We start from the raw sequence: 8,127 nt of genomic DNA on the forward strand, positions 1-8,127 counted from the left end.
CTTGCTATATATATGAGGATTAACTGACGTCATGTTTGACGTCATAGCAGACGTCATACTAGGATTTTTTTGACCACGTTGAGATCGGATTACGCGTGAGTGGCCTTCTGCTTGAACTATGGTCTGGAGACCTCACTTCAATCAGGAGAGGCCAGTTGGTAGGATTAGACAAACTTTATTTAGCAATCGGCGTGCATGGCAAATGCTTTGGCGCTTGACTCCATTGGCCAGTGGCGCTGCTCTTGAGGCAGAGGAGGGCGCCTGCATGGGCTAGGAGATCCCCCAAAAGGAAGATCTGATTACCGGAGGTTAATTGAGATCTGCAGGCGCCAGTAGTTGATTGCACTATTCCGGCCTTCGACCTTTTTAGCGGCTTACAGCTATTTGCGGCTGGCGCTCCCAACTCGGTCGGGCCTTCGATCTTGCTTTTCCTGCCTTCGACCTTTTTAGCGACTTACAGCTATTTGCGGCTGGCGCTCCCAACTCGGTCGGGCACCTCGTGATAGCGCTTCCCAGCTTAGCCTACCTGGCCGCCTTGGCGCTTCACGATTGTACTTTTCCTGCCTTCGACCTTTTTAGCGACTTACAGCTATTTGCGGCTGGCGCTCCCAACTCGGTCGGGCACGTGATAGCGCTTCCCAGCTTAGCCTACCTGGCCGCCTTGGCGCTTCACGATTGTACTTTTCCTGCCTTCGACCTTTTTAGCGACTTACAGCTATTTGCGGCTGGCGCTCCCAACTCGGTCGGGCACCTCGCGATAGCGCTTCCCAGCTTAGCCTACCTGGCCGCCTTGGCGCTTCGCGATTGTACTTTTCCGGCCTTCGACCTTTTAGCGGCTAACGGCTATTTGCGGCCGGCGCTCCTAACTCGGTCGGGCCTTCGATCTTGGTACATTAGAGTTTAGCTTGGCGCTTCCCGGCTTGGCCTACTTGGCTGCCTTGGCGCGACTACCCTGACTTTTTTGCTCTCTCTTTCTCTTTCCCCCCCAAAAATGAGCCGGGGAGTTTACTGCGCCTTGCTGGCGCCGTGCTTTCGGGGAGCCACCACCAACGAGACATTTTCTTCATCGGCACGGAAGTCCGGGACATTGTTTGTTGCCATGCTCACCGATTTAAGGGAGGAGGGTTCTTTGGGCCGCCAGTATGGCCGCCTGCTCCGGGCGGATGTAGCTGGAGAATGCCGATGACGACCAGCGGCCCATTTGCTGGAGGGAGGCGGAGGACACTCCTTGCTCGGCGGCCGAGGTGGCCGCTCTGATCCTGAAGGAGTGGCTGGAGTATTTCTTTGTCGGGAGGTTGCGTTGCTGGAGCGTTTGCCTGAGGTGCAGGGTGAACCAGGATCTTGTCATGTGGTGACAAGGTGCGATGAGGAACAGGGGGGCCGAGGGGCCGGTCCGAGGCCTGAGCCTGACGTAGTGAGCCATGGACGAGAAGGGGCAGAAGGGGGAATTGTTCCGGGCGATGACGATGTGCCGATGAGGGCCAGCGGCCCGTTTGCTGGAGGGAGGCGGAGGGCACTCCTTGCTCGGCGGCCGAGGTGGTCGCTCCGATCCTGAAGGAGTGGCTGGAGTAGTCCTTCGTCGGGGGTTGCATTGCTGGAGCGTCTGCTTGAGGTGCAGGGTGAACCGGGATCTTGTCGTGTGGTGACAGGGTGCGATGAGGAGCAGGGGAGCCGAGGGGCCGGTCCGAGGCCTGAGCTTGACGTAGTGAGCCATGAACGAGAAAGGGCAGAAGGGGGCTAGTGCCTTCCTGTATGCTATTGTGTGCTGGGGCAGCGGGGCTCTCTGGCTGCGGTGTCAGAGAAGAGAACGTTGTCCAGGCTACGCTCCATCGTGAACAATGACTCGCGCCCACTCCACGGCGTGCTAGTCGAACGCAGGAGTACGTTCAGTGAGAGACTGATTCCACCTAGATGCAGTACGGAGAGGCACAGGAAATCATTCCTGCCTGTGGCCATTAGTCTATTTAATGCCTTCCTTAAAGAGCACCTCGGAGACGCTCAGTCTCCCTGAGACTGAGCCAGCCGATAGGTTAACTGTGCCTGGCTGAGCCACGTGTGGCGTATAGGGCAAGCCGACTTAATATAGTCCCGGGTGCAATAATGATAATTGACACGGAATGTATACTTACCTGACGTGTTTTGTATTTTGCATTTGCGTTGCATTTACTACTGTTTATTTTATTTTAAGCTATGTGTGTACTGTGAGCGAGCTACTGTAACCTGTCCCGATTTCCCCTCGGGGATCATTAAGTCATTCTGATTCTGCTTCTGAAGAAATGCCAGGGGCATTTTACTTTGAAATTCGTTAAGAACAGGAGGTGGTGTATTAAGACCGGGTAGCTTAACACGGAAAGACGTCAGCATTCCCTGGGCCGTCTGGCTTCGGTCCGAAGTTATGCAGTAACACTCATTCTAGCTGATGCTCAGACAAGCTCCGTGGGCCAGGGGTGTTAGAATGGCCCCTTGCGTGGTTATTATTATTATTGTTGTAATTATTATTATTATAATTATTATTATTATTGTGACTCCCGCTGGCCATTTGCCAGAAGCGATTTCCGCTTAGGCGTCGGAGATAGGCAGGCTGAGATGCCCGCTGGGTAGAATAGTCAGATCGCAGGCCAAGCGCACGAGGTAATCAATGACTCCACGCATGTCCTTCATGTCTGTTTTGACTTAATGCCATCAGGAAAGCGCTTTAGACAGCCTGCCTGCGAAACAAGCAGAAGGAAGTTTGGTTTGGTTCCAGAGGCCATTCGACTGGTGAACAGCCACAGTACGAGAAGTGGTCAGTTTATCTAGACTAGGTCTGTACCTTGACCTTTTGATTTGAACCCTTGAACAAGTCTAATATGCACTTGGATTGTATTGACTGAAATTAATTTGTATTGATGTGACACCTATATTCCTTTGTGGTGTTGGATACACTGTAATCAGGGATCTTGCTTTATCAGTGTCATTTATTGTATTTATTGTCTTGTTTTTTGTATTGTTTTTGGATGTGTACAGAGTACAGCTTGTTTGCAGTATTCATGCCTTAAATTGGCCTTTGCGGGACTAATAAAGTTTTTTTTTTTTTTTTTTTTTTTTTTTTTTTTTAATAAATTGAATTGATTTTACTGGACTGGTAGATTGCCCGTTTAAATGCTGAAGTACTGATACTTTCCTCATGGGTCCTTTCGCGTCCACGGGTGACTGGTCCTCCGGGGTATGCTCGGTGTGCTGTGGTCGTCAACCCCGTCCTTGGTAGAGCAGGTAGCTCTTGAGAGAGGCGGGCAGGGGCAGTCCGTGGATTCCGCTCGGGCGGTCCCTTCCTAGAGCCGCCCGCACGGAGCGCCTGCACAGGTCCATCAGAGGGAGGGGATCCGGATCGAGTCCGTTTATGTACCGGATTCGTATTTCGCAGTGTCACTATGAAACCTAACGTCCCCTCGTCCATGTCCAAGACGACTAACAGAGCGAGTCTGGTATTATGAAGGTGTCGTCGGGCTCCAGGAAGGGGGGTGATAGTGGAGTTGTTGTTTTTTTTTAAGATTGTTGTTCAGATAAACCCCCTCAGATCGGCTAAAGTTAAGAAATTATCATTGTCATCATCACAGGAGCTTCCTAATTTAATTTATCAGTCACCATCAGTCACATGGGGTTGATTGAGAATGAGAAGGCAAGAGTATATAGTGCCTTTTTGAAAACGGCGCTGCGGCCATTTTGGCCTGAAATACGGCTCCTTGCTGGGGCAGAAGCTTAGTCTCCAAAATGGCGGATTGGCTGTGTGCTGTCGCATCTTTACGATAAAAGGTCTCTGGTTACCGTGAACCTCCGTTTCGCAAACACCACAACAAGGAGGGAGACAGCTACTTTTCACACTCTGTTTTGGATTAAGAGGATGTCCTGAAGTGTGACGGTGGATTAAAGACTTGATGAAAAACGTCATGTGATCTGGTGGATTATAGTCTTCGTGACAGAAAGAACAGGATGGAACATGGATGCGAGTTTTACTGCCGAGTGCGACTTTCTGCTTGACTGCATGTAACGTTAAACTTTTATCGTCCATGAATTCCTGGGAGTGCTTATTCTTTTCGTGAATGGATTATTTTACGTCGCTGGATTTGGAAGGGAAGCAAATTGCACTACATTTCAGCTGTTGCCGCCAGAATGAACCGTTCGCCCCATGGACCTTTCGGTCTGCCCAGAGTGCCCGAGATGCCACGGCGCTCCGGCTTCAGCGCTTCTCCAAGCCGGTTCCCGTCAATCACCGTGAATCTGCCCGGCGGCCTGGGGGTCAGTGCGACCAGGAAGTACGTGGCGTCTCGCGGCGGCCCCGCGGCCTCCATTTCCCCAGCGGCTCCCGGCTCTGGGGGCGGCTGCCTCTACTGGTCTTCGCCCGCGGCCTCTCGCACGTCCGCGCCGATCGGCCTCTCCCTCCGGCACGCTCGCACGCGTTCTTGGGCGTCCGCGGCGCGGCGCTTCGTCTTCTGCTCTCCTACCGGGGCCGTCGCAGTGGCGCGCGGGGGGCTATGTTGGCAGCCTGTGGTCCGGTCGCTTCGCCAACGTCTTCGTCAGGCACCTCGGAAGGCAAGTACGCTCCGTGGCCGGTCCGGGACAGGGGACCGATGACTGAACTCGACATGCCAGGAATGGGAATATCCACGGGTAGAGAAGGCTTGTGGGTGCTGATTCGGTCTGCGGATCTGGTGCAAAACAACGCTTCGGGGCCGGCTTCAAGGGAGATGGACTGCCGTGGGCTGCTGCTGCTATGGTCGGCCAGAGAGAGAGAGGTGACGTAGGACCCTTGCTATATATATGAGGATTAACTGACGTCATGTTTGACGTCATAGCAGACGTCATACTAGGATTTTTTTGACCACGTTGAGATCGGATTACGCGTGAGTGGCCTTCTGCTTGAACTATGGTCTGGAGACCTCACTTTTCACACCAGTGTCAGGTGGTAATGCAACTTAAAGGATGCCAACTGCCATAAAAAACCACAGAAGGGATACTCAACTTGCTTTGCCCGGGGGCCACTTTTGCAAAATGACAGGAGGCCAGGGGCCAGTTAATAAACAAACATCAATATTTTTTCTGTATTTGATTGTAGGTTTTTGGGGTGTCAGCCGGAGTTTAGTCTGACAATTTTGTGCACACAGGATAGTTAGTTAGTTAGGTTAAGTTAGTTAAGTACATATAAGCGCGTGGGCAGCGAGAAGGTGGTGATATTTGACAATTTAGCTGGAGCTCAGTCAAACTTTATTGAACATGAGATTTCATTGTGAATTAGAGAATGGTTGGGGGGCCACTCTGCACCCTATCGCGGGCCGCATCTGGCCCCCGGGCCACAAGTTGAGTATCACTGCTGTAGTGTGTGAAAAAGATCAGCCATTTCAGAAATACTTCACTGAGCGCACATTTTGATGTTTGATGTGACGCTGCTGACCTCTATCTGCATGATCCTGCATTGCACTGCTGCCACATGATTGGCTGAATGGATAATTGCATAAATAAGCAGGTGTACTGTACAGGTGTTTAAAGTGCTCGGTCAGTGTATATATATATATCGAGTGATTCGAGTCAAAGTGAGATTTGGGGCAAATATGATTATATCAATTAAAAGGTCTCAGTGAGATATTTTCATTTAAAAAGACACAACTGAAATCATGAATCAAAAGTTTTAATTGAGCAAAAACTGAAAGCCGTAACAGTAAAAGTAGGGCTTTGTTTGCTGCCAAAAGGGTGTAACAGCACTTTTGACACTGAACAAGCAATGTGGCTAGTTAGTTAGCACTTAGGCCAACTCAACATGCATGCTGACATAAGTAATGCTGCCAGCATGATCATATAATTCTTAGTAGACTATCCTTGATATCCCAATTAATAGTTTAGGTCAATATTAGATGAATGTAAATATGTTAATATTCCCATGAAATACTACTTTAGGCATATAGATTCAAAATGTTATTTTATAATGTTATGAGCGAGTGTGAACTGGTCAAAATGAGCTCTGGTAAAGACTGCAAAGCTGAAGTTATCCCTCAGTGTTATGAGGAGTTTTACAGGCCTTTGTTTTAGGACCCTGGAGCTCATATACCCTAGCTGACATATGTCAGACATGGCAGTAAAGCTATAGGACTCTTGTGGTGCTCAGATGAAATGTAGGGGTACTCAAGAACCCCTAAAAAGGGTAAAAATGCCACTGATTTTGATCATTGTTTGGGTGAAGTAAAAATATGTATTTATGTACAGATCCAGTTTGCATATCATGGTGTACATAAATAAAAGTTTTATATATCTACCTTGGCTGTTGCAGTTGATTATTTAATTTTGATGTCAGTGACTAAATTAGAGTTATCTTTTGCTGTAACTGTCTCATCAGCCACTGACTGGTTTGTCTACTGGTTCCCATGATGGCACAAAGCATGACTCAGTACAATCAACTGAGTTGTACAAGGCTTCTATACCTCCATTTTATTATCTATAGAACCTCCTAATCTGCTCCCTGGCTGATGCACGACACAAGAAATAGCTTCACTCATTCAGCTGTACAAAAACACTCATATAATATACATGACAACACACTAGAAACAGTAGAAACAATGTAAACAAAAGCATGTGACTCACCCCTAGATGGTGCAAATTGCTCTCTTGCTACAGCAGCATGTTCTGTTAGCATCCATTAGTCATGAAGCTATGCATCAGGCTTATAATGTCTTTGTAGTCAAGAAAGACCTGTGTTATTCTGCTGTGAAGAAACATCTCCCTTCACAGTGTGAGCCGAGGCCTGCTGATGTCATGCTGTGATAGAATTGTAATCTTTTTGTATTTATAATATATTGTGGTAAATGTAATATATCTACCAAGTGAAAGAGGCAGTAGCCCTGCTGGTTTTCTAAAATATCCAAACCTTACTACCAGCTGCTTGCAAGATGCAAGACCATTTTTAAATGTATACTTGTCTGTCTTATATAAATGATGTATTAGTCTGCATCTGTGTGACTACTGATCACACAGCAAAATTGACATACATACAGAGTGGGCATTACTGCTTATATCTGCAAAGTCAATTTCCTTGAATGGAAGAGCAACTGGGCTGATATGATACAGCACACGTTCTCATATGGACTAGAATAGTGACACCTAGAGGCATGTCAGAGATAACACTAGTTGTGTCTCTCAAAATGTTTAAATTATCTATTTCATATAATTAATTTAAAACAGACCATTTTCTTTTTAAGAAACAAGAAAATACATTAACCTGTTTAATTCTAACAATTTTATAAAACATATATAGATATAATTTAAAGCAGGTCTAAAATATCTTAAAAATAGTGCTGTGCTTTATGTGCTGTTCTACACAAAGTCCTCTGTTATTGAAGAAAGAATCCAGAGTGCTTATTATGTTTCTGCTCTGGGAGTGAAGCAGTTTCAGCTGAGGTCCTGACTCACTCCTGCACTTTGTCTGCCCACAGAGCAGCTAGGCTGTGCCTGCTCCTCCTATTCTGACATGGACCGACAGACGTAGAGGAGGTGTTGGAGGAAGACAGAGATGGCAGCTGTGCTCGTGGATAAAGAGGAACATGGGTTCTGAAGGTCCAGGGCAAAGCCATTGTGCTCAGGCTAGGATGTTGCTCAGAGGGGTCAGGGGGAGGCTGGGACAGAGGAGAGGACAATCTGACTTCCAGGGGTGATTTTCCTCTGGAGGAATGTCCAGTTCTTCCCTCAACTCTTCAGACAGCGATTGATGAGATGGAGACTTTGACCTTTGTCTTAATGGCTACCTCAATCTGTTCTTTGAGGCAACACCAGCAAGTCCCACAGTGTCTAGTACTGTGTTGCCTCTAGAGCCCCTTTGAGATTCACCAAAAACCCAGTCCACAAACCACCGTCTTTTTCTGTTAGTGACAGCTGATTAGATGGATCTGCAAATGACATGGCTATTCATCGGATCAGCTGTGAACGGCACGTGATATACGATAAATAGCACACCAGCTGAAAACGATATATTTTGCATCTTGATAACATATCATTTTTGGCCTTACACTCACACAATACATCCTCAATTATGATGTAATAGTTTAAAAAGAGCCAGGGCCCTAATGAAACCAATATCAGTGATGCTGGGGACGTACGTGTCCCCGT

This window comes from Poromitra crassiceps (genome assembly GCF_964638095.1).
Source record: "Poromitra crassiceps genome assembly, chromosome: 27".
NCBI classification, from domain to species: Eukaryota; Metazoa; Chordata; class Actinopteri; order Beryciformes; family Melamphaidae; genus Poromitra; species Poromitra crassiceps.